We start from the raw sequence: 26733 nt of genomic DNA on the forward strand, positions 1-26733 counted from the left end.
CTACAGCCCATCGTCCTAGTCGCCCGAGTTACCAAGGTCTTCACTGCAACATTATTCTGTTTTCTCTGCTTCTGTACTGTAGTCTTAGGAAGGAAGTCACTGGGAACAGCCCAGAGAGTGGCGAGTTGCCCTGCACACCACGTACACTTGATATGCCTCTTCTGTGTGCGGACTTACTCGTGCAGCCGTGTAATAACTTGGAGACACTTATGCTTTGGAGTCTCTGTTTGTTGTTCACTTGCTCCAGTTGGCAGCACTGGCACTCTGTCCCCTTGACATGATTCCACGGCTGTGTTCTAACTTTATGGCAGTATCCAGGCTCACCATGTCTGTGTCTACCCTAGTCCTAGAACCAGCCCTCTCTCCCAGGAGCCTGGCTTTTAGAAATGAGGGACATTAGAAACCAAAGTCTGGGCACAAAGGTGCCCATCACTGTGATTGGTCATTGATTGGCACCTTCCGCTGACATTGACGCAGCATGTGTGTGAATAGCCCTGTGTGGTGCTCTTTGTCACTGCCAAGCTAAGCGTGAATTCAGGCTAACAGTTCCATGTGTTACTATATAGATATTCAAGCCTCTTTCCTTCCTCTCTTTAATCTGAAAATTCTTGCTCAAAAAGTGAGACCCAACTCTCCATTGTCTTCCCTGGATTCACCCAACCTGCCAGGCCCAGTTTACACGCATTAGAACTTTTACCACACGTTCCTGTGGCACTTAAACAAAGGTTTACATGTTTTCTTTAGAATTACTTTTCTTCCTCCCTCCTTCTTCCTCCTTTTTTTTTGGGGGGGGGCATGGGGGATTTCAAGACAGGGTTTCTCCATGTAGCCTTGGCTGTCCTGGACTCAATTTATAGATCAGGGCGGCCTTGAACTCACAGCAATCCTCTGCCTCTGCCTCCCTGAGTGCTTGGCTTACAAGCACCTGGCCTTTCCCTCCATCTGTCACTTTCACTTCCCTTTCCCTACCTCTTCCGCCTCCTGCTCTCATCCCCTTCCTCCTCCTTCCCTTCCTTCCTCCTCCTCTTCTCCTTCTTTGCTTAGGTTAGGGTCTTTATTCTTTTCTCACACTTCTCAGACCAGCACCTTGAGCTCCCGCTCCCTTCGGTGGGATTGTTTCATATACGGGTGATGCACTTGGTTTCTCACATACTGTTTTCTGTCCTAGAACCCCTACCTCCTAATTTGTTGTTACTGTTTCATTCACCAGTGTTGATTTTCACCGTTTGTACCACACCCTTCAGTAGTTGTGACAAATGTATATATAATGCCATGTAAATACAATTGCAGTCTGGCATAGTGACTTTCACCACCCTGCAAAGTAAACATCTCCTAAGTTCACCTGTTCAACTCCCCTCCCTTCCTTCCCCTGAGCTCCTGGCAACACCCATCTTTTTATAGTTCTGCCTTTTCCGGAACACCATGTGCTTAGAGCCAGGCCCTGAGCAACCTTTGCATGCGTGTGCTTCATCCACTTAGCATCTGAAACTAGTCCATATCTTCCTGCGGCTTAGTCACAGCTCTTTCATTGCTAAAAACTGCTTGGTATAGATATACACCGGACTCCCGGAGGACACCTCTGTTACCTACAGAGGGCAGTTTTCGTCACCTTCTGTAAAGGGTTCACGTCATTATAAACAAAGCTGCTTTGAAATTTCACGGGGGAGCTTGTTGATGTGTTCATAGATTCTTTTTAACGTTTGGGTCAACAGCTAGGAGCGCAGTTGCTGGGTTGTGTGGAAAGACTGTAGTTAGCTTTGTGGTGAACCTCTTGCTTGCACCTCTTTCCTTGTTTGACGTCGTTGTGCACGCGTTTGTGCTTCACCTTTGTGGGAGTGTGCAGCTGTGTACCCATGTGATGGGAATGCCCAGTACCCTAAGGAGAAACAGCCCTGGGTGTCTGGACAGGCTCCTTTGCCACTGGGTTATCTACTGTTATTTGTTTATTTTTACCTTTTTAAATTAATTTTTCACTTTACGTCCTGGTCATAGCCCCCTCGCTCTTCTCCCCGTCTCACTGTCCCTTCCTGTTTCCCCCATTGCCCCTTCCCTACTCCCCAGAGAAGGGGTACCCCCCATCCACCCACCCCAGCATATCCAGTCACAACAGGACTCGGGGCGTCCCCTTCTGCTGTGGCCCAGGGAGGAAGCCCCACCAGGGGAAAGCAGCCAAAAGAGCAGCCTTTAAAAATATATTCATATCATTTGCACAGTTCCCCACCTTCCAGGTTGCTTTTCTCATTCTAGAGTTTTAGGTGTTCTTTATGTATTTAGAGTAGAAGTTTTTTGTGAGGTCTTGTATTTTCTTCTCGTGTCTCATTCTTTTACAGTAATAACTCCTTGAGACATTTGTAGACTTTAGAGATCCAGTTTTACCATGTTTTTCTCTCATAGATGATTTTAGCATGGTAACTATAACTTTATTGCTAAACCTAGTTTTTTTCTTTCCTCCCTTTATGTTGCTGTAGTCATTTGAATGAGAAATGTCCTCCACGTGGTCACGTGTTTGAACACGTGGTCCCCAGTTGGTGGTTTGTAAAGGTTCTGTAGCCTTTAGGAGGTGCAACCTTGCTGGAGGAAGAGCATCCCTGGGAGCAGACTTTGATGGCTCATAACCTCACCCCACTGCCTGCTCTTGGCACCTTCTTGTGTGGATGAAAATGTGATCAGCCAGCTTCCTGCTCCTGCCATATACACCTTCCTCACCAGTGTGGACTCTGTCCCTCTGGGAGTAGAAGCTAAAATGAACCCTCTTCTCCTTAACTTGCTGTTGGTTATGGTATGTTATCATGTGTTATTTAGAAGTGTATTGTTCAATATCCAAATATCGAAGGTTTTCTCACCCATCTGTCATTTCTGGTTTAATTCCCTTATTGTTTGAGAACTTACTATTTCTGTTCTTTTAACTGATTTTCTTTTATTACTCAGAGGACACAAGCCTTAGTAAGACCTCAAGTGGCCCTGGGAAGAGTTTGGGTCTGTTTTAGTCTATTCCTTGTCAACTGCAACAAGTTGATTGGCAGTTGTACTCAGGATTTACTTATTCTGTGACTCTTAGACAATCAATTGCAGTCTGAAGTTGGAACTGTCGTGGTGAATTGGTCTCTTCTTCCTTGCGGTTGTCAAGTTCTGTGTCATAGTCTCTCATGTTCTGTTAATACATACACATTAGGGATCGTTTCGTCTCTTGGAGAACTTCCATCACCAGTTGCCACTTACCAGTACATAAACCTTTCTTTGTCACCAGATCTTGTGCGTAGCCTGTTATTTATAGAACTGCTATGTCAACCCACCCTGTGGCAAGCAAGGCTGAGTCTTCGAGGATCAAACAGTATTCCAAAGACCTGCAAGGGGACCCAGAGAGCTCCAGGTGTTTCCAAAGACCTGCAAGGGGACCCAGGGAGCTCCAGGTGTTTCCAAAGACCTGCAAGGGGACCCAGGGAGCTCCAGGTGTTTCCAAAGACCTGCAAGGGGACCCAGGGAGCTCCAGGTGTTTCCAAAGACCTGCAAGGGGACCCAGGGAGCTCCACGTGTTTGAGCACTTCTCATTTTTATTATTAGAGCAAGCAAAATGTCAGGTGATGTGTGCAGATAGTTTAAGTAGATAGTTTAAGTAGAGCAAGGAAGTACACCTGGTGTTATGTCTTAACACCTTTGGTCATATGACAAGAGCCAAGAATGTCCTTCCCAGGCCTTTGCTTTGCCTCTTCCCATCCTCACTTCCAGCTCCCATCAGTCTTTATATTTACAACAGGTTTTCTACAGGCCTCCATTTTCCCTAATTGACTGTGGGGAACTATTAACTAATATATTCATGACATTAGCATTCAAGTGACTACTGTCACAGATGGATGGACATGTACCTGTAGCAAATCTTTCATATTTACTATATTTAGTCCTTATCCTGCCACCCGTTAGGAGGCAGGGTCTTCCTCTGTCCCCCTAATTAGCCTCAAATTTACGATCTTCTTGACCTGTCCTGTAGAGTATGGGAATTACAGACACGTGCCACCAAACTAATAATTTTTATTCTTAACGCAATCTTTTGTTTGTTTTGGGGGATAGGGAGGTTAGGTGGCCCCATGGGTCTCAAACTGATACCTTGGCCCAAGCCGTACTTTTGCCCACACTGCCCTCAGCCTTCATGTCTCCCTTTTTAACTTCTGCTTCCTCGAGTGTTCATTGGCTAGGATGGGATCCCGTCTTATCTCCTCTCCCAGAGCAGTCACCATACTGTAGAAATTGTTAACAGCTGCCCTGGAATCTGCAGTACACGCGCCATACTCACAGAGCTGTGTCTCTCATGTGACTTTTGAAGTAGAACAGGGTAGGAAGGACCAACCATCCGATACTGGTCACTCAGTGACTTACTTCAGGAGCTGCCTACACTGCTTATTTTGCCAAACCTGAGTCCATTAGCTACTTGGGACAGAATAACAGAAATAGCTGACACGGTGCCTCTTTGCCCTGAACCACCTGCTGACTGTCACATGTGCTCTGTAAGTTCTTGCTGGCTTGCCTGCCTGCCCCGCCTTGAAGTCTTAGAGTATAAAGTGAGAATGCAAAGTAAACCCAGTGAAGCCTTCATCCACCGGTGACATTTCTCTCCCTACTCACTGGTGTTGGAGGGCTTATTTCAGAGAGCTTACCACAAAACTGTTTTTTTTTTAATTTTAAATTTACTATATTAAATTTTGCATGCAGAGTAATGGGGTTTGATTTCATATATATCATTTTTTTAAATTTTGTTTAATGTGTGCTGACCGTGTAGGTGCCAGAAACTTCAAGTTTACCCACTGTCCTGTTTTTATCTTTCTTCTCGTCTCTGATTTCCTAAGAATTTCTCCATAGATAGTCTGTGTCTTTCTGCACTGTGAGCTGTAATACAGCATTAAATTGGAGTCCTGCTGGTTTGGTAGGAAAATAATGAGAAGAAAAAATCATCCTGTAATATTTTGATTTGATCTAAGTACTGGGGCGGGAACATACTTCAGTCAGTAAAGTATGTGCTGGAAATCATGAAGGCCATAGTTCAACACACAGAATTCATATTTATTATTTTTTTAAATCCAGGCATGGTGTATGCTTCTATTGCCAAGGCTGGGGAGACAGAAACAGGTAGATATTGGAAAGTCCCAGGCCACTTCTGTATCAGAAAACAAGGTGAACATTTCCTGAGGAACAGCATCCAAGGTTGACCATTGGTCTTCACACGAACACACACACACACACACTCACCTGAGCGCACATGCATGTAAAGCTAAGTATCCATGTGGGCTTGTGTCCCTCTATGTACACACAGTGCCACTGTGATGATCAGAGCTGGAGCACGGTGCGTCTGTGTAGCTGGACGGAGGTTTGGAAACCCCTTCTCTGGCAGAGCAGCCTTCACCATGCTTTGATCCCTCTTCCCCTCACTCTGCAGAGCCACAGCTGACCACGCTTGGCTCTCACAGTGAGAAACTGGTGGGTTCTTGGAGGTGAAACCCACTCGAGCGTGTCCTTCCGCTTACACCGTGGCGGTCAGAAGTTCCTCTCACACTTGTCCACGCTCAGCGCGAGCACCTCAGGCTGTCACTGAAGTGTCACTGCTGGTCCATGGTTCCAGCAACTTCTTGTCGCACAAAGATCTAGATGTGACTGGAGTCTTCTGTCTCCAGGTTTGAGGGTGAGAGCTTGCCCTTTAACCTCAGTTTTCTGTCTAGCTCAACTCAAGAAAAGTCTGTGGTTGGTAGTTTTCTGGCTTCTTCTGTTGTCTGGATTTCTTGTGTTGGAGCTACAACTGGGAGTCTCTTTTTACTGTATTTCTTTACTGTTCTCCTGACTCCATCTTATTTGAATGTATGCATTTCCTAATGGCTTTCTGGATTTCCCTGCTACAATGTAGGCTTCTGGAAGCAGGCTCTTTATCTATTATAGTTGTGGCTCTGTTATAACTCAGAGTAGGTGCTGAATAATACTGCTTGTGTGGAGTAATTAATGCGCAGACATTCACTGAGCACACCGATAAACTAGGCACTGTGCTTGGTGTGGAGGTTCAGCCAAAACAGAAACGTTGTACAGCTACCGCAGGGCTTGTAGGCTATACATCCTCTTAAAAGAGACGTAACATGCCATGAGTAAAGGTAGGAGGTACTGAGAGGTCGAAGACAATGAAACGAACAGAACTGGCAGAGGGGTAAACGCCTCAGAAAGGGAGCTTGTGTGAGTTCGGTTGAATAGAACGCGGGAGCTCTTAGCTTATGTGAAGGGGTGTGACCCAGAGAAGGAACCCATGGACCTGCTAAGCCATGTGCTGGGTGATGTAGGGACTGGATTACATCAGCCACCTCCTATAACACTGTTCCATGCAAGACTTAGCACGGTTACTTCCCTTCACATCAGAAAACCCAGCCTTAGGTGCTTTGAGTGGGCAAAATGTCACTGGTGCTGAGCAATGGAGCGAGTCATTTTCGCTCTCCTGTGAGGATGAGTCAGGCTGGACCCAAAGGGCTCTAAGGGGCGGCTCACCAGTGAACCCTGTTTGAGTGCTGCCATTGTTCACTTCTCGGGTAGACTTCAGCCCTGTAAGTAGTGAGATGAAACTCAGAGCTGCTTTGCAAATGCCCACAAAGCCTCTGGGAGGAGTTTCCGCAAAGAAGACGGGGAAAGAAAAATAAATGTGGGCTTCTGCTCTCGAAACCTCAGCTCAGCAAGCCAGGCCTTCCCGGAATGCTGCTCGCTGCTTCAAAGGCCCATTGTAGAGAGCTTCCAGATGTGCATGGAAAGCCTCGCTGGGGAGCTCCCCAAGAAAGAGATTTTTAGGCCTGAGCGGATGTGTGGAGTCCTACCAGGTGGGCTGTATTCTGAGGGAGATTCGACCCTGAGGGAGAGATCAAGGGCAGTTACCCAGTCCAGATGCCTTAGCCAAGCAGGGCGGCCTCTTGGGTGACAAGGCAGCAATGGTCTTTGCTGGAGAGGGACAGAAAGGCCTTCTTCTCCCGAGCACTTATCTCCCTGCGCAGTGCGAGTGACAGTCTCTTAATTCCTCCAGCTTCTCTTGGCATGCTGGGAGGGCCCTCAGTTTGGAAAGAAGGTCAACCCTGGGGCAACTAGAGTCCGCCCCTACAATGAGTCCTCTAAGGGCATAAAAACCAGGGTCCTTTGATTCCTACTCTGATCCCCTGCTCCAAGTGTCACTGCTCCAGGCACCCGGGACTCCTGTGCCCCATTTTCCTGGACTTAAATTTCTGGAGCCTCCGTTCCCATTTCCCCATCTGTAGAGGGCGATGATGAGCCCCAAACCATCCCCCCCCCCCCCCAAGAGGGAAGGGATGGCTGAGCACACAGAACATCTGGCACAGAGCCTGGTCCAGAATGAGGGTGCAGCCTGTTCTCACTTCTCTTCAGTCCAGTTGTTCAGGGAGGTGGGGCTGGTCCCATTTGGCCTTTAAATGCTACTTCTGTGGCTCTTTAAATTCTCTCCCTATATATGCATATGCGCTCCACTGCTAAGTATTTTGAGACCAGAGTATTTAGGGGGAAAGTCCTCTTGTCTATAGCTAAAATTAGGCCTCTCTTGCTCCTCTTGTCACCACCCCCCCCCCATCCTATTTTAACTAATTAAAAGCATTGACACTCAGCAAGGCTTGAAAGAATTTGAGTGAACAGCTGGGGGTTGCTCCCTATGCCAACAGCTGCTGCCTTTCACTAGGCAGGCAGCAGAGTTGGGAGCCCAGGAGGGAGAGCAAGGAGGGCGCCTTGATGAAGAAGGATACAGAAACCTGTTCACGGGAGAGTCACCTGTGCAGAGTAAAGCCTGCATCATCCATCGCGTGCTCTGCCTCCTGTGCAATGGCAACAGGGTGCAGTAGCTAATGGGAGAGCGGGCAAGCAGGGGAGGAAGGCATGGAGTGTGGCTAGCTCATAGGCAAACCACTGTGACTCCCACTGAGACTACAGTACTCACCCTGCTAAAGTGGAGAGGCTACGGGATGATGCAACATGTGCCTCCTAAAATGTCCTCATTCTATGTTGGCTGTGGAATGTAGGGAAAGCACAAAATTCATCATGTGGCACAAGGTACCCAGGTGTACCCTGCCCTCGCACCTGATGGTCATGCCAGCTCAGCCCGCTGCCTTTGTTTATCCCCTTCACTCCACCAGGCTCTCTTCCTGGAACTTAGTTTCCGAGTTTAGTCTGGACTTCTTCACCATCCAGCTACATCCTGCGGGCCTCGGTGTCTCCCACTCCAGCCTTGGAAACCGGCTGTGTTCTCCCCCAAATGCCCTATCCAAAGCCTGCGTGCACTCCACCCGCCCCAGAAAAGGGCTTAAGTGATTCCCACCAGCCATAGTCTCCGTGTATGAGGGCTTAGTATAGTGTCTTTCCTCTGTGACATGTCTCCGTGTTCCTGTTCCCACTTCAAGAAACTGAAAGGCGCCTCAATAGAAAAGTGTGAAGCGAAGAAACTGTGTTTGGTATCCAGAGGTGGCATTTAAAATTTTTTGCCTGTCTGCTGCTTTAAAAAGAAAAAAGAAGAAAAATCACATCTCAGGTGTAAGTGCCAGGTCATTTAGCACCTACAAGGACAGAGTCACCTCTTCCTGAATAATTGGGTTTGCCTCACATGACCAGGTGATGTAAGCTCTGCAGCTCCATGAGAGCTCTTGCAGCAGCGTTTCTCTCGATACTGTTCTCGCTCTTGTCTGCTGAGCAGGATGAGGAGAAGCTGAGGCAATCACTCCTGGTCACCCTCGTGTTCCTGAAAGACCAAGAAGACAGTTCTGTTCAAATAGTCTCACTATCGGATCATCAGCGCTCTTCATAAGTGGCTCATGAGCCCAAGAACCAGAACTTAAGAGGGAGTGCATCACTCTCATGGCTTTTTTCTCTTTCTAATATCTGCTTCTGATCCATCATCAGAGCCTGGGGTCAGCCTGCAGCATACCTCTCATGTCGGATATTATAATAAATAACTCATTCTCCCCTCCTGCACCCCCACAAAGCTGAATATGCCAGGGCACCAGAGGGCTTCTTGGAGCTCCTGGGAGATGTCAGGTCCCCATGGTGCAGCGCTGTCTACCCCTGGGCACTGTCCGGCTGCCCCAAGCAGTGCCCTTCTCATTCCTCCAGTCTTGCTTCCCATCCACATCCTTTCACCTCAGTGTATTTCCTTCTTGGGTAGATCCATGCTCTCCAGCATCACCTGCTAATGCCTATGCATCCTTGGCATCCCACTCCAGGCATGATATACATGAGGACCATGGACATACAGACACACATAATAGGAGACATCTGAGGCCCAGGCATGCCACAGTCCTCTTCTGGAGTCTCAGGGTCCCAGAACAGCCCCTTGGGGACAAGGGATTTCCATTACTCTACCTAATGTGTGTTGCTGTCCTATGGGGCCAGCTGTGGGGTCACCTCTGCTGTGCTGCCCTTCCTCATACTTCCAAGCAGAGTGGACAAGGAAAGGCTGGTCACAAGAGCAATTATTACCCTCTTCCACTTCTCAGTCCACTGAGGTTAAGAAAGGGTTAAGCCAATCTCCCTTGGCTGCATTTGCTCCCCCCTGCCCCCCCCCACCACTGCCGCACTCCTCTCCAGCCCTCCTCAGCTTGTGAGCAGAATCTACAGCCCAAAGCCGAAGTCCAAGAGTCTATGCCAGACAATCTCCTGGTCATTTGTGAGCATGCCTGCTCTCTCCAGCAAGGCGACTCTAGCATTATGGCATCGTCACCATTGATCCCACCGCTTAGAGAGGCCAGCTTTTGTGAATGCTTGCTTTATGCACAGCATCAGGCTAGCAGTTACTGATACTCCTGCTGTCCTTACCACGCAGACCTTGCTCCTCCTTTAGAGAAGACAAGGCTTAGAAAAATTAAGAAACCTGACCAGGCTAGTAAAATAGGCAAGAGTCAAAGCAGGTCTCCCCAGAGCTCATGGCATCATACTCAGCTTAGACCTGGAGTGTCCTGCAGGGAAGAAATGGAAATGGCTTTGTTAACATAACAGGAAGCGCAGCTATTGTGCCTGTATCATAGGATACCTCCCTGCACATGCCTCTGCTGCGCATCTCAAGACAGGGACAGCCAAGCCCGGGACTCACAGCGCTGATCTGTGAGACCCAGAGCAGAGAGAGACGACGACCGTGGGCATGGGGAGCGTGGCCGCACATGCCTACATCGGAGCGTTGACAAGCGAGGAGAGCAGCCAGCTCTCGGGTTCCCCGCTTCCTCCACAGATCCCTTCAAAGCAGATAAACCCCCTCTGTGAGGGAAAAAACACAAACCAAACCAAACCGAACCCGAATGCCTCTTTGAGGACACTGGTTTTGTTCTCCTCTAGAAGCCACACTGAGTTCCACTAAAGGTAATGGCATTTAAAAAAGAATGTTCTCAGGGAATCTCCCAGCTGAACACACAGAGAAGCTGTCCCCAGGGAACAGTACAAGGACTGTCTGAAGGGACTGACATTGGTGAGATTATAGAAATCATAATATATGGATAAATGAACACATGGAAGAAATCAGCAAAGCTCTCTCCTTCCCATATGTAAGCCTGGCCTTTGCCTAAAGTCCTTAAGTAAATACAGATGTAGCCAAACCAGGCACCAGATGGCGAACTGGACCAAGAGGTAAATAAAGTGTTCCATGTTTATTCAAAGATGGGGGAAAGTCATTATCCAGAGTGCTGTGGTGTCCTTAGAAGGGTATCTGCGGATCACCGAAGCCCAACCCAAGGCACAATATGACCAAAACAACGTCAACAGAATATATAACAAGTGTGATTTGCTGTAGGAAAGCCACTACCATCTCACAGGACCAGAATCTCACGTCAGAGGTTGTAGGCTTTGGATGTTTAAATCAAAGGAGCAGGAGCAGAGGGGCAGGCGAGCCTTTGCTCAGCGCTCACACGTGCCGGCAGCTCTGCTACATGGTCTCATTTAATGCTCTGAACTATGTGCTAGGTATGGGGCAAATTCTATAAGGGTGCGTTTAACGGATCAAGAGACGTTAGGTCGCTAGATCCCACCCAGGGATGCCAACCTGGCTATCACTAGTACTTCCTGTGCTCCCACCATGTTCTCAGCTTTGTAGGTCTGTGTTGTTGGGATGCATCATGTTTAACAAGGAAGACAGGTCCCTGAAGACTCTGCTCAGTGTGGAATCCCTAAGTACTCACCATATGCCAGGCCTATGGGAATACCCACGGGTTAGGCTAAGGATGAGGCTCTGCCCCCCTCCCACTCCCCGCCTGTCCGAACCAGTGGGACTGGGGGACAATGTTAGCTGGCCAGGTACTGCCCTGAGATCAAAGGAAACGTATGTATGCTTTGTATGTATGGGGAACCGAGCAGAATGTGACTCTGCTTTCATAAACAGTGGCCTTCACCTTCCTCAAAGCCTGTTCAGCCCAGTGAGCATCAATACTGAAAATGCCCAAGTATGCTATGTAAGCTTGACTTCCTATTTCCCACAATGTTTCCATTAAATCATTTAGCTTCCATCCCCATCTTTCCTCTCATAAATGATCTATTTATTCTGAACCACCAGCCACCCCTAAGTAAACATCCATTAGTGAAACCTTTGCTTTGCTTTCTGAGACAATCAATGCTGGTCAACTGGATCTGAGGAATTAACGGTGATTAAGAAGAGACCAGCACCACTGAGGCAGAATCTTCTGGGAATTGCTTCCTCAGGGTCAGCACATGGAGGCTGTGGTCCAGAAGGGACAGAAGAGGTACATTTTACTGGCAGATGAAATTGGCAATGTGTAATAGTCTCCCAGGTAGTACTTTTCTGAAAGTGTGAAAGGGAACAGAGAGCAACTGAGTTTTGTCACCAAGAGAGGCCACTGGTGAAGGTGCAGCCTCATTTCCAGTTGATGGCTGAAGACTGAAGGAGCCATGGGACAAGGTGAGGCTTGGCTCCATGTGACGGCGTCACAGTCCCTGAAGAGAGGCCAGGAGAGGCGAAAGTGCAGTCCAGTTCCAGCTGGTTCTTTGAAAACATTAGTAAGACTGACAAACCAAAGGAAAAATTAATAAAATTATAAATGAAAAGGGAGATGTTGCAACAGAAATGGGAAATCCAGAAATCATAAGGACATATGTTAAAAATCTACACCCACTAACCTGAAAATTAAACCTAAAGATATTATGACTTTCTAGATGCACATGACCCACCAGAGTTAATTCAAGATGAAATAAATAATTGCAACAGATTCATAACAACAAAAGAGATAAAGCACTAATTGAAAATCTCCTGATTTTAAAAAGTTCAGGGCCAAATGAGTTCAGCCCAGAAATCCACTAGACCTTCAAAGAAGAGCTGACACCAACTCTTCTCAAATCATTCTGTAAAACAGGAAAGGAAGGAGCACTTTGCTCATTCTTTTTATGAAGTCATTGTTACCCCAACACCAACCCAGACAAAGACCCAATGACAGCAAGAAAGAAAACTGTACTCAGGTCTCTCTGATGAGCTCAGATGGGAAATTCTCAGTAAATATTTGCAACTGAATTCAGGAACACATGAAAAAGATTATCTACCATCATCAAATTGGCTTCATTCCAGAAATGTAGGGATGATACCACATGCATAAATCAATAAATATAATCTACCACATAACAGACTCAAGGAAAGAGACCACATGATCATCTCATTAGTTGTAGAAAAGCCCTTTGACAGGATATAAAATCCTTTCATGATAAAAGTTCTGGAGAATCTAGGGATACAGTGGACATATCTCAACATGACAAAGGCAAGATACAACAAACCCAAGCCAACATCATGCCAAACTCAAAATATTTAAATCAGGAACCAGATAAGGATTTTACAGTTTACACACCCGTAATCAATATAGTGCTTCAAGTCTTAGCTAGAGCAGTAAGCCAAGTGAAGACTAAACAAAGATATGTGTGTCACTCACCTTCACCAAAGAAGCTTTATTTTTCAGCTAATGGAGAACATTGCAGAGATCTACAGCCAGTGAAGATGGAGAAGATAAGAGACTTTTGGGTACCAGAGGCTGAGGATGCACTACAATTCCTGTGCCTAAGTCTAGGGGGTTAGATAACAGAAGAAGGTATGAAAAGCCAGAGGACCAGAATATTCATTGCTAGTGTTCTCTCAATAAGTCAGGAAGCTAAACCTATGAAATTTCAATAATGTTTTTGCCTAAACCAGACGTATATAATGACAACACTAGTTGACATACCACACCCTAGATTTCACTCCCTCCTATCCACCACTGTAGTACCTGTGGTTCACCATTAAATGAAGGCATAATGAGGGCAGAGCTTCCTGGTTCCCTATTATATCCATGGTGCCTAGCGCCACACCTGGGCACAATAATATATAACATCATTTGTCCACCAATGAGTAAATGAGGTGGCTTAGTCAAATAACTAAGCCCAAATTAAGATGCTGATTCCCACATCAGGAGTTTCCCAGCATGCCATGTGCTTGTCTTGTGAAACTGGCTTTCACAAACATGTTCATAAACACAGCTGATATCATTGTTTTCCTTGTTTGTTTTATGTAAAATGCCTGAAAGTCCAACCCCAAACTAAGTTCTGTTTTCCCAATCCTAGAAGCACACACAGCTTTCATTGTCTACAAGTCTCCTCTTTATTGTTCATGTTCCATCCCCTCATGAACTAAAGGAGTCAGCTGGTATTCTATGTTGAATGATTCCTACGTTTCATTTCTTTTTTTTTTTCTTTTTTCTTTTTTTTTTTTTATCGCAGCTTTGCCCTGTGATATGTCACAGAGAAGATCAGGAAGTGCTGCCTTTAAATAGTGACACTCAGCAAGCGACCATGACAGTATCTGGTCAAGAATAGAGAGATATATATATATAATAACCATCATCAAAATAACTAACATTTTCAGCCAGGACTTAATGCAAGATGCTATTATTATTCATAAGAGTTCTGTAGATATTTATGTTATTTCTATTTTAAAGATGAGTAAGTTGAATTACAAAGAAGTAAATTACTTAAGCTATTTAGTTAGCCAGTTAAGATCCAAGGGTCCAGTCTCAGTAGTCTAAAACCCAAAGTCTTAATTGTCTTATAACTGTCTATGAAGAATGCATTGCTTTATACTTACTAACCATTACAATATACAAATGAGAGCCTAATTTTGTGTAGATATGCTAGGTATGTAGATATGCCATCCCTCAATTTTTTCACTAATTTATGAATCCATTTCATCATTTGTTTATTCTTCCAAAATGCAGCATTTTATTATTTATATGAATTGTTATTAATACAAATAGAATAAATGCCCTCTAACATAGCCCAGCGGAGGACGTATCAAAGACACCTATTCTACTGTGTGCTAAATGACCAACTAGGAAGAAACCAGGGGTACTGGGGCAATGCAGAAAAGATCATAAGCCGTCTGAAAGGACAGCCAGTGGTTTTTCCCAGGCGTGCTGTCCTTTTCCATTTCCTCTCTATGCTGGACCCCCATTTTCATCTCTCTCCTACTTTCCACTTTCCTTCCAACCCTTCACTTCCTTAGCTTCCCCAACTTTTGGGTTCACAGTCAATTCTTTGCTTATTTTCTTCCTAAGACTGGTTTGGAATTGATTCAGGCTTAGCTAGAGGAATCCTAAGGCTAGGCCAGATGTCCGGGTTCCGCTGCCAACAGAGAAGCTGCTTCCGAGAAGCTGGTGGTCCCAATGCTGGGAAATTTGTAGAGCCTGAAAGATGAATGAATGAAGGCTGCCTTAGATAACATGGTTGCTCATCTATGTCAACACAGAGCCACGAACCTACTGACCCAGCATCCTGAGCAGCTCAGCCCATGTTCACTATGTTAATGCCATTGCATAGTGTAATTTTTATTAGTTAATTTAACCCTTAGCTATTTTATCCATGTATATAATGCATAGTGATTTCCATGACTTCCCACTCTTCCACATCACCTCCCCATCTTGTCTACCTTCTATTTTCCATATAAATCTTTCTCACGTTCCTGTTTTTGTTAGTATGTTTTGTGAGCCACTGAGTTTCCCCAGGGCTGTCTCTGTGACCCTAAAGGTTGAGCTATCTATCTGCTGGAACCTGGTGGGCTCAGCGCTGAATCCGCAGCCGAGGCCAATGACTCCCCTTCTTCTGGATTCCATAAGCCCTTCCTGCATCCGTGAATGATCGTTGACAAGTCTTGTGCAGACCTAGTGCAAGCGGCTGCAGTTGCTGTGACTTCTTCCTTGCAGTGCTTGTGTTATGCCCAGCGGCTGGCGTTCTGCACCCCTTCTCCCTGTCTTTCAGCTCTTTTACATTATTCCGTACTGCTCATCTGAAGTGGTCCCTGAACTTTAGAGGAGGAAATATGGATGTCTTATTTAGGGCTGTGCCCTTAACCATCTCTAATTCCTAACATCTTGGACAGCCTTATCTCCATGTACACTGCCGTTCAGTACAAAGAGAAGCATCTCTGATGAAGTGTGACAGTTGTTTGGTCTGTGAGAATTAACATAGATGTTTTGAAGGAAGTTTGATCAGTCTGCTTAAAGGACAGTAGTGTCCATGACCTCCTCAGGCACAGATCGCTACCTGGGCCCATAGTGCCAGGCCCAGATTCCCTCCTGTGTATCAGGCCTTAAACCCAATGACAGAACCCAGACACACACAGACACACACACACCCACATCATCATCATCATCATCGTCATCATCATCACATCTTGCCAGTTCTTTTTGTTGCCCATCAGAGGTGGAGGATGAGAAGATACCTCACACCTCAGTTGTTAAGAAACACAGAAAACAAATGGAAACTGGGTTGGAAACTTCTTCCCTGCTTGCTAGCTTTCAAAGTGACAAACGGTACAATTCAGGCTGCCCAGCTGAGTAGCCTGCGAGCCACAAAACCAAACTGTCAGGCAAGATCGGGAGCATTACACTTGGAATCTTTGCTGATAACTGTGATTTCTTCTCTGACTGCCCAGAAGCTTTTCTTTAAAAGTATTAACTGGAAAGCAGGTAGTGTAAACTTTTCTGAGAGCTTTCAAGATATTTCACTCTCTTTTTGGCCTGATATGTCCTAAGCAAACTTTTCTTCAGAAAGCCATAATGGAGCCTCTTCTTGGAAATAGTTTTACAAATTCCATCAACCTACTGAGTTTGATGATCAACAGAGGTTAATGGTGGTTGTTGTTGGCCACCATGCTTGACATGCTCCAGGCTGGCCTAATATGTGTGACTATATTGTGGCCTCTGTGTTACCTTCAAACAAAGAAGGCCATAAATTAAAAGGCAGGGATGGAATAAAGATTCCGGGAGTTTCCAAGGAACTAGGAATAACATTTGGTAGGAATGATTATACAAATGTGAGAACTGGACTGTTGGGCTACTGCGGTGTTTAGAAGTAGACCAGGCCGAATACTTGAGTTTCATTGTTTGACTCTGGGAGTGCTGGAGGGTAGCCAGACTACCTAGGGCCCGCCAGCAATATAAATAATAACAGAGGCTTTTTAATATTTTAAAGCTTAGGCCTTCTGCTTGAATAGTCTTTCAGCTAGCTCATCTAATTTAGCCTGACTAGTGCTGGCGCTGTGTCTCACCACATGGCTAGCTGTGCCTCTCTGCTCTACTTTGGTCCTCTATTCACCTCCATGTCTGCTGGTGAACACCCCAGTCTGTTCTTCTCCCAGTGTCCCTCTCTCTGTCACAAGTTCCACCTTCCACTTCTTGCCCAGATATTAGCTGTCAGCTCTTTATCACAGCCAATCAGATACAATTCTCGACTGCCTTATGCAGGTAAGGAAGAACAGAGGTTTACAGAATAGCCTACCAGTGGGTGATGGGCCAAGAAATAGCAATACCAAGACCCTGCCAGTATTTAGCTTTCTGCCGGAACAGAATTAACAGTCAGATCTACAGAGACACACCTTTGTTGGCTCGGTTTCTTAACAATTAAACTTTATTATACAACCCAGCTAGCTTACACAAGAGGGAAAAAAGGTTAAAGGCAAAAAAGAGTGAACCTTCCGGTATCTGTTCCATGGGACAGGTCCCTAACAAGTGTCTCTGGTCTGCGAGCTGGTCAGGCCTGTTCACTGATCCTTTTTCCAATCCACATGCGCTCAAGCCCGGTCTCCACCTGCTGCTCCCCTCTCTCCTCTCCGCCAGCCTGTCTCTCACGTGGCAAGGGGCGGTCTCCCTCTCCCATTGAGGGTCGATTAGAAACACAATAGTCCAAGTGGAGTCCCCAGGTCCGCTTCCTGAATTCCAGGCCCAGGATGGCTCCACCCAGTCTATCTCAAGGTTAATCTCAGGGTGTATGGGGTGTGTCCAAGGGCAAAGCCCGCCAAGACTGCTTTCACCTGTGACAAACCTTACAATCCTTCCCACACACCTTCATACAGTGTACCCCTACACTGGAGTTGCAAATCTTCAACAAAAAAAAAAGCATCATATGTTCTTATGAACAGACCCTGAAGGATTCATGATGAGGCATGCAAAGGCCATGGTTCAGGAACATGAGCTTTAATTGCTATGTTACTGTAAAGGAAAGGCTGGCGAGAGGGGTGCACCATGGGGGAAGTGTATTGGTGTCTCTCGACCAGGTGGAACAAGCCTTGAATGTGAAATTTACCCTGCAAACGATGAGGAACCATAAGAGTATTGCCAGGCTACACTCACCCAAGACCACCCAGCTCAGCCGACCTGAAACACAGAATTGACAACTCTGACATTTTAATAAGCTTTCTATAATTAAAAAAAAAAGCTCATTTCTGTTGACAAGCAAATGCTATTATGACTACTAGTGATGCTTTTAGATGTTTGGCACGTACAACAACCCATATTAGATAGATATTAACATTTCCATTGTTGTTACTTTCCCCTCCCCATGGTCCTTCTGCTCTGATTTCCTCCATATCCCTTTATGATGTTGTATTGTCTTTCTCCTTCCCTGGAAAATGCCTCCCAGTCCTTTACTTAATGTTAAAGGCCTTTTGAAAAGCCGTGTGGAAGCCTACTGCTACAGAAGCTGTAGAAGTAAAGAAGTTTAATGGATGGAGTTACTGTATGGAGTTATATAATGTGGAGGCAACACTCCAACCAGACCTCACGTACTACCATACAACCCCCTGGGACCAGTAATGCGTTACAGCTCTGTGAGTCATTAGCCAGAGGAATACCATAGACACCCCACCCCGAAACATTACAGGTGGACCCCACCCCCAAGCATTACAGGTGAACCCCACCCCCAAGCATTACAGGGGATTACCAATGCTATTTGTTACCCTCCACAGCCTAAGGATCCTACTGATGAGCATAGAATATAGAGAAATCTGGGCACTCAGCTAGAAGGTTCAGCCCTATGGACTAGTAGCATTCATAGTGCCGTAAAGTGCTGTGCATAGTATCAGAGGAGAAAAGTAATCTTCCATGCCACCAAGCTGTGAGCCCTGTGTGCTATAATAGCAACCTAGCACCTCTGCCTAGCTACTTGCCCACTATTACAACAGTGGCACAAATGTTATAGGAGTGACCAAGCACTTTCATTTAATTTAAGGCCCACTCCATGAGCTACAACTCACATCTGACACAGTGAAGATAAGAACATACAAGTAGATAGGTCATGGGCTCTAGGGGAATGCCTACTGCTGTCATTCTGTAAAATGAGCAGAGCAAATCAATGGCTCCTAGTAACATATTGCTATACCCAGAGATCAGTGCATCGCTTAACCCTCATCTGAGAAGTGTCTTTTTGCAATAGATAGGTAATATAGAAACACACTACTAGCAATGTACTGCAATGTACAGAGAGTAAAAGGCTTTGGAGTGGTCAGACCTAAGTAGGATATCTTCATCGTACCCGACCCTCAAGGCTCAGTGATATATGAAGAAGTAGAGGCAGATGTAGTGAGCAGATGTAAGGAAAGAGCATTTTCAGACATAACAAGGCTGATGCAATGTGAATGGGCAGAAACTGACAGCGTGCACAAGCTTGAACCAGAAAAAAAAAAATCCCAGCATGGAAAAGGGGGAAGTGGGCACAAAGTCCTACTCCTAGGCCAGAATCTAAGAGGCTATTTCAATTAATAACTGCTGGAGGAAGGGAAATCAGTTTTCTTCAGTGGAGTGACACTGAGTGTATCAACTGCTATCAACCACACCCCAGGGCAGACCTCGTGCTCAAAATAGCCAACAACAGCAACACAGGACTCCAAATATTTTTGTACCTGGTTTTTGTTTTGGGCTTTAAGATTTATTTATTTTTACTTTATATGTGTGACGGTCTTACCTGCATGTATGTGTGCATGTGCCTGGTGTCCCAGGATGTCAGAATAAGTCACTAGATATCCGGAGCTAGAGTTACATACAGATGGTTTTGAGCTGCCGTGTTGATGCTGGGAATTGGACAGGGGTCCTCTGAAAGAGCAGCCACTGCTCTCAACTGACGAGCCCGATCTTCAGCTCTGTGTGTTGTTTCTTTGTGTGTTTTCTTTTAAGAGAGAGAAAGAACATGAAATTTATTGGGTATGGGAGTGGGGAACAACCTATAGGATTCGGGGAAGGGAAAAACATGATCAAAATATATGGTGTGAAATTCTCAAAAGGCAAATATTTTAAAAATCTTTAAAATTCTATTATTAGTGTGAAGAGTTAAATGAAATTAAAAATGCTCAATGGACTGTGCCCTATCCAAGGAACACAGTGCATATTCCATAATAAGTAGTTAAGAATAGGTTTCATAACTTCATCTTTCACTGAAGGAATAACAGAAGTGGGTGTTTACATAGCACTAGCTATAGTAGGTTCTTAATAAAATACTAGCTGCCAGCACGACTGCCGTTGCTATTGCTGGCCGTTTTTCTGTCACAGCTTGCTGCAGTACTGCATGCCTCCTCAGAAATGCCTCCAGAGTCAGTCATCCTGATTCCAGCAAACAGCAAGTGACTAACTGAGCTCTCCTGTTTGTATTTTCAGTCTGTGACCTTCCTGAGGCTTTTACTAAGAAGCCTTAGAAATCCCACAAAAATGAGTCAAGTCCATATAAATAGGATGAATACCTGATCAATATTCTTATTTAGATGCAGTCTTTACCAGCCAGGCCATGTGTTAGGACTCCACCTCCAAGCCTCTTGACAAGAATGGAGCTACCCCACTTACCCACCCCTCACCCCATGCCATGTTGGCCCATGATTACTCCAGAAGGGAAGTACATGATGCCAGGAAGATCAGAGGATGTGTGCCCTGTTAGAGTGGGACTAGGGGAGCCCAGAAATTGTACCTCTGGGAGTCAAGGGTAACTTGTAGGCTGAGAGTTAATTAAGAACACACATATACACACATACACACACACACACACACACACACACACACACACACACACACACACACACCAAGCTGACTGCAGAGCTGGCAAGATTTTGGAGATAATTTAAGCCAGTGCACTCACTCCACTGATGAGGCTGATAAGGTGAGGGCAAGGAAGGGGAGAGGTCTCCCTCAAGGTCATACAGATGGTAGTGATTTTGTTTTGTTTGTTTCAGAAAGTAATGTGAGCAGTTTCTCTATACATCAACAAACCTGCCTTCCTCTTTATATGAGCACAATGTAGTGACCATGTTACATGTGGCTTTGATGGGAAAAGAAAGCTCTGAAGATCTCACAGGGTCACAGAACCACTACATGGAGGGTAGCTGTGATGGACCCAGCCTGGACACCTGCCTGTTGAGAGAGCACCTCAAGAAATGCGTGCAGTTTTACTTATGACTTGAAGCCAACTTGTGATTTACTAATTTAGGAAAATTGCTGGTTCTCTCTCAGCCTGTGCTTCCTCATTTAAATATAGATAAATCCTCTCTGCCCCCCAGAATTTGATGGTCAAATGCATAGCACCTTACACTAAATATGCATTTGATCAGTTTATTCTCTCAGCCACAGTAATGCTCTACTAAAAACTGGTAGCACATCACTGAAGAAGAATGCCACGAACTCTGTGCTTCTGGTTCTGGAAAAAGGAGAAATGAGGGGCCTCATGAAAGTAAACAATAAGCCAATAAATTATCAATGAAATTTCAGATGGCACTACATATAAGGTGGACTGTGAGAATAAGAAAATGTGATGGGGGGATGGAGAGATGGCTCAGAGGTTAGGAGAACTGTCTGCCCTTCCAAAGTCCTGAGCTCAATTCCCAGCAACCACATGGTGGCTCATAGCCATCTATAATGAGATCTGGTGCCCTCTTCTGGTGCACAGGTGTACATGCAGGCAAAGCATTGTATACATAAGAAATCTTAAGAAAGAAAGAGAAAAAGAAAATGTGACAGTATGCCCGCTGATATTTAGAAGTGGACTGATTCAACTAAGGGTGACCAAGGCAGTGTTCAAGAGAGTGTATTAGAAGAGGGCGTAAAAGAAGTGGACATTAGTCCAACGCAGATGTCCTCTGAGAGACCACACCTAGTGGGGGGTTGTGGCAGCTACTGGGGCTCAAAGCTGGATTCTGGGAGGAGCGCTGAGAGTTGCATGGGAGAGTTGGGGGATGGAAGGGCCTGGAAGGGTCAGGAGCCCCACAAGGAGACCATCAAGGCTGGTGGATCTGGACACAGGAGGGCCTGCACAAACAGATGCCCCAGCCAAGGACAATGCATGCAGAGAACCTGGACCCCATGTTCAGATATGGACAGCTCATTCTCCATTTGGGGCAGGGTGACTGCCGCTGAACTTCGGTCAGGTACAGGCACCCAGAGAAGGGGATGCAGGCTATCCTGATGAGACCTGATGGACTGTGTCCAGATAGTGGGGGATGAGCCCCCCTGTCAGATGCCTGGGGGAGGGGAGAGGGGCAAAGTGGGAGGGAGGGTGGGAATGGGATAAGAGTAAGGGGATAACAGGATGCAATCTGAATAAACGATAATAAATTTTAAAATAAAATAAAATTAAGAAGAAAGAAAGAAAAAGAAAGGAAAAAAGAAAGAAAGAAAGAACCAGATTGTCAGACACATAGGGAAGGAACAGATTGAGAAGACGTAATTTTGGCGAGGTCAGTCATCAGCAGGAAGGCCAGTGTCTCTAGAATGGCTTCACTAGGACGGCAATGAATGTGACGATGCTGGAAGCAGACACAAGCTCCATCTTGAAGGCTTCAGACACTGAAACTTTTATGGAGTCTTAGTTTTATCAGAAAGCCTTGGGTGTTAGCTGCAGGCTTTAAGAGATGAAGAGGTTGTGATGTATGATGCATGGTCACTGCCTTTGTTTCCTGCTACATATGAAAACTTGTAGCTCCTATAAAGCAAATTCCTTAAACCTTTGGAGTCTCCAAAATGGCATCTTGAATGCTAGTGGTTGAAAGCTGAAAGACTGGATTCTTCAGATTGGGAATGCGTGGCCAGGAAGTCCCAAACATGATTAGAAGCCCAGAGCTTTTAGCCTCTCTATTGACTTTCCAAGATAGAGAGGAAAGTTCTCACTAATGTCCCCAGCTGACACATCTCCAAATGATGGCATTCAGATAGGCCCCAGGTTAATGACAACATGCAGATCATGACTGGTGCCATGCCCAGAAAAAACATTGACTTTGCTCCATCTTTGTCTTTCTGCACTTCTGTCTGCACAGGATGTGTGGCCCTGATAACATAGCATTAATAGTAAGTTTTCCTATGTGCTGTGTACTCCTTCTAGCAAATTAGGGAGCCCCTGATTCATAGTGCAGAGAAACTCAAGGCTTGAAACTAAAGCTGGGGCAGCCTTGTGGGACTAAGTCGTCTGACCCTGACTCTGCGTGGTTAGTGCTGGAATTTAATTGTGTAACATCTGTTGATGTCCACAGAACTGGAAAATTGATTGGTATGAGGTGGGAAGCCTGGGCCCACACAGTCAGTGTCAGAAGTTAGAAGTGTCATGGGTAAAAACAACCCGGAGACAAAAATCCAATTTACCTCATTTGATTCATTCAGCACCATTTGATGGATTTTGCACGTTCTAGCCAAGCATGAGTTTTAGTGCAGTAAACGAATCAAAGGCCAGATCTGGCCTGTGAATCCCGGCACACCAGCAGAATAACAAAGGCTGTGACTTTCCTCAAGTCTCCCACATAACTACCTTGGCAATGATGAGAGAGGCATGCCATTACTAACCTTTTCACATGAGAAAACATCCATAAAGAAAGCAAGGTGTTTTCCTGGTCACAATCGCAGAGTGAGTCCTCAGAAAAGTCCATTGTAAACTCTGGCCAGCTGATAGAGTGTTGTTTAATGACCACATGCATTTTCCTCTTTCTGAGTGACCACAACCACTGTACAGAAATGGGAATAAAACCAAGAGACCAACTAAGAATGGTAGTCCGAGTTGGGTAGGGAACATTCAACAATACTGTGAGTAGATGCTGTTACTCCCATTGTGTAGATGGGGAAACTGAGTTTGGGTTTGCATATCCAGTAGTCAGCAGACTTAACGTAAGTCCATTTGCTTCTCATATGATGTATTTTTCTATTAACTCCTCTATTTCCTGCAGAATTAGACATGCCCCATGACTCCCCTCTTTTAGGTCCAGGAGAATACTAAGATAGAGGTAGATTTTAGATTGAATTGAAAAAGTTTTGCTTCAATTTTTAAAATTGAAAAATAAAATGTAAGTATGTGACACATCTGATATACAGCAATTGTTTTGGTTTGGGTTTTAAAGACAGGGTTTCTCTGTGTAGCCTTAGCTCTCCTTGACTCACTTTTGTAGACCAGGCTGGCCTCGAACTGACATAGATCCACCTGCCTCTGCCTTCCCAAGTGCTGGGGTTACAGGTGTGCACCACTGCACCTGGCGCAATGTATGGCTTTTTTTTTTTTTTTTTTTTTTTACAATTTGAAAACCAAGATGTAGTATACATAATCTGACATACAAATGCTAAACGTACTGTTCTATGCATTTTAAAAGATGTGAAGACTGCCGTAATTAAGCCTATATAAACATCTGTGACAGCTACAATGTATTCAGAATGGCGAATGGAATGCCAGTCTTCAATCACAATGGACGATGAAGGCATCTCCCACCCTTTCATCTCTTCCTGTTTCATGGCTGACTGTTGTTTTCAGTGCACTGGGGTGAGAGAGTGCCAGCCGCAAGTCACAGGATGACCATGACAAAAAAAAAAAATCATAAACAAAAAAACAATTAGCCGTTTCTTAATACTTGGTGGAGAAAATTGACATTCTATTTTTTTTTCTGTTTTTCTGTGGAGGGGTCATGTGCTTCAGCCCACACATAGTAGCACATGGGCTTCTTGTTCCAGTAAAATGAGTCAGAGTTTCTCAAGAAGGCAGATTCAGCATCTCCAGAGAGAGGTGCAGTCCAGGTCCACTACACTATTAGAATATCGCTCTCTCTCTCTCTCTCCTTTCCTCCCTCCCTCCCTCCCTCCCTCCCTCTCTCTAATCCTTCTCCCTACCTTCCCCTACTCTCTCTCTCTCTCTCTCTCTCTCTCTCTCTCTCTCTCTCTCTCTCTCTCTCTCTCTCTCTCTCTCACACACACACACACACACACACCACAGACACATGTACACTCAAAGTGATCACACAGTTAATAAGCAGAAGTGGGATTTGAACTCAAGTCCAGAGGGACTCAAAAATCAGGCATTGTTGTTCTTTACAAGGAGGATGGGCCAGAGTGTGGAACTAAGCAGTGGCCTAGAATGAGAACTGGGCTTAAATTCAGGGCTTCACTGCAAACTGGTGGCCTGACTTTGGGTGTATTATTTATTCATTCTCTTTGTCTCGTCAGCCTCCATTCGGTCCTTCCGTTCACAATGTGGGGGCAGGCAATAAGATCAGTATTAGAACTTTTCAAGGAATAAGGGGTCATGGGTGTAAAGCAAGCGGCATGGCTCCCAGCCCAGAGCGAGCACCTGGGGAAGTTTGACTTGAAAGCTGGCAGCTGAGGCTCTTAGAGCATACAGCTCATCACACATGAGGAATTTGCACCTGTATCTCGGTGTGTGAGCATCTGTGTGAAAGTGCAGCATATTGTGCTTATAGATTATTTTGTAAAACAGACGAAGTATAGCTGAAACAAAAATATTTTGAAATACGTATGCCTATGCAATGTCTAAAGGTTTGCTCTCTATGACTGATACAATTTTAGTAATTTTTAGTTTTGTTGTTATGATGATGATGATGATGATGATGATGATGATGATGATGATGATTAGCAGGAACAAAGATCCCTGTGTAGCCTCGGCTGGACTTAGCATTTTGATTCTCCTGCCTCAGCCTCCTGAGTGCAGCTTTCAAAAGTGCCAGTCAAATGTGAGCTTTCATGGGTTATTTACAGCCCTGCCTTAGAGAGAGAGAGAAAAGAAGTGATTAAAATGCTATTTTACAAAATATTTTGTTATTAAAAAGTGTGTTCCACAGATACATTTTTATGATTTTTTGAATGTGTGTACATGTGTGGTGTGCGTGCATGTTTTCACTTGGAATGTGTGGGGCTGAACATGGATATGCATAAATATTTGGTGATGCAATGTTGATATCGGGAGTCTTCCTTCATCTCTTCACGGGGCCAGAGCTCGCAGATGTGGCTTACCCTAGCTTGCCCGCTTGCTGCAGGGATCCCCTGCGCCTGTCTTTCTCGCACTGCTGTATAGCTGGCTGCCACGCCTACTGGGATTCTCATGGTAGCATGACAAACACACTGTTCATTGGCTCATCTCTCAGCCCCCTTATTTTTGGTGACTTTTAAAAGACTGTATGTGTGCCTGTCTTCCTATCTCAAACAACCATTTTTTTATGATCTTGAATTTCCCCCCCCAGGACTTACCTTCTCAGAGTAGGTGTTTATTATTTTAACTTTATAATATAAATAGACAACTTAACAAATATATCACAATTTTCTTTTTTGCTTGAATCTGAGCCATTTACCATTATCTACTGCCTACTGACTAAATCTTTTCCAGACATTTGGCCAATTTTTTTTTGAAGATTAGTGCATATCAAAATTAGGTCCTAGCTGCAAATCTAGTAATGTGGGGCAAATCTAGTAAAATGACAGCATATAACAAATTCTGACTGTAGAGAACCTCCAGGCAAGTACCATGCAGTCATATTAGTGCTGGAGGAGTCCTGCATGCAATCTGTGCAATTCCTGGTCTGAGCTGTACTTACTTGTGGTGTCTATTAAGTGTATTAAGTGTCTGTGTATTAAGTGCGGCGAATTTTTAACTTGTTTGGGGGGAAAAATCATGCAGATGGCACATCCAGTATTTTCTTCCAGGATCTTTAGTGGATCATCCCAGGTACTTACTGAGTGCAGATGTCTCTCTCAGCAGACACTGGCTTTGGTGCCCTTACAGTGTCTGTTGTGATAAGCACCGGTGTTTCGTTCACAGACATTAACCAACCAGGGATGGATGCTGGGTTTATGCTCACTCTGTGCCATACTTCCTGCCTCCTGGAGGCAGGCTCTCATCAACACCAGGTCTTTATTTGTTCTTTGCTGTATATTGTAATTCTAGACAATTCTAGGCATCCTCTGGTCCTCTGTGCTGAGATCTAGACTACCTGACGGTCTTCTCCCAGTCTCAAGGGCATGGGTTTTCAAAGCAGAGGCCTCCTGATCCCCGAATTCCCAGCATCAGAATGGCCAAGTGGCATCACTCCTGCGATGACTGCCTCCTGCTTCCTGCAGCTTCCCTTCCCCTGCATCCCACCGATGACAGTACTCCACAGCGAGCCCAGAGCATGTGACAACCAAGCGTTTCCTCTGCCCACTGGAGGCCTGGCCA

General features: G+C 45.3%; 1 protein-coding gene across 4 annotated transcripts in view; it reads left to right on the forward strand.

Moving 5' to 3' along the window:
- Positions 1–26733, forward strand: part of FGGY (FGGY carbohydrate kinase domain containing) — a 375878-nt gene that overhangs the window by 337397 nt on the left and 11748 nt on the right. The gene's annotated exons all lie outside the window — the stretch shown is intronic.

Source organism: Acomys minous, assembly GCF_964271855.1.
Source record: "Acomys minous genome assembly, chromosome: 1".
NCBI lineage: Eukaryota > Metazoa > Chordata > Mammalia > Rodentia > Muridae > Acomys > Acomys minous.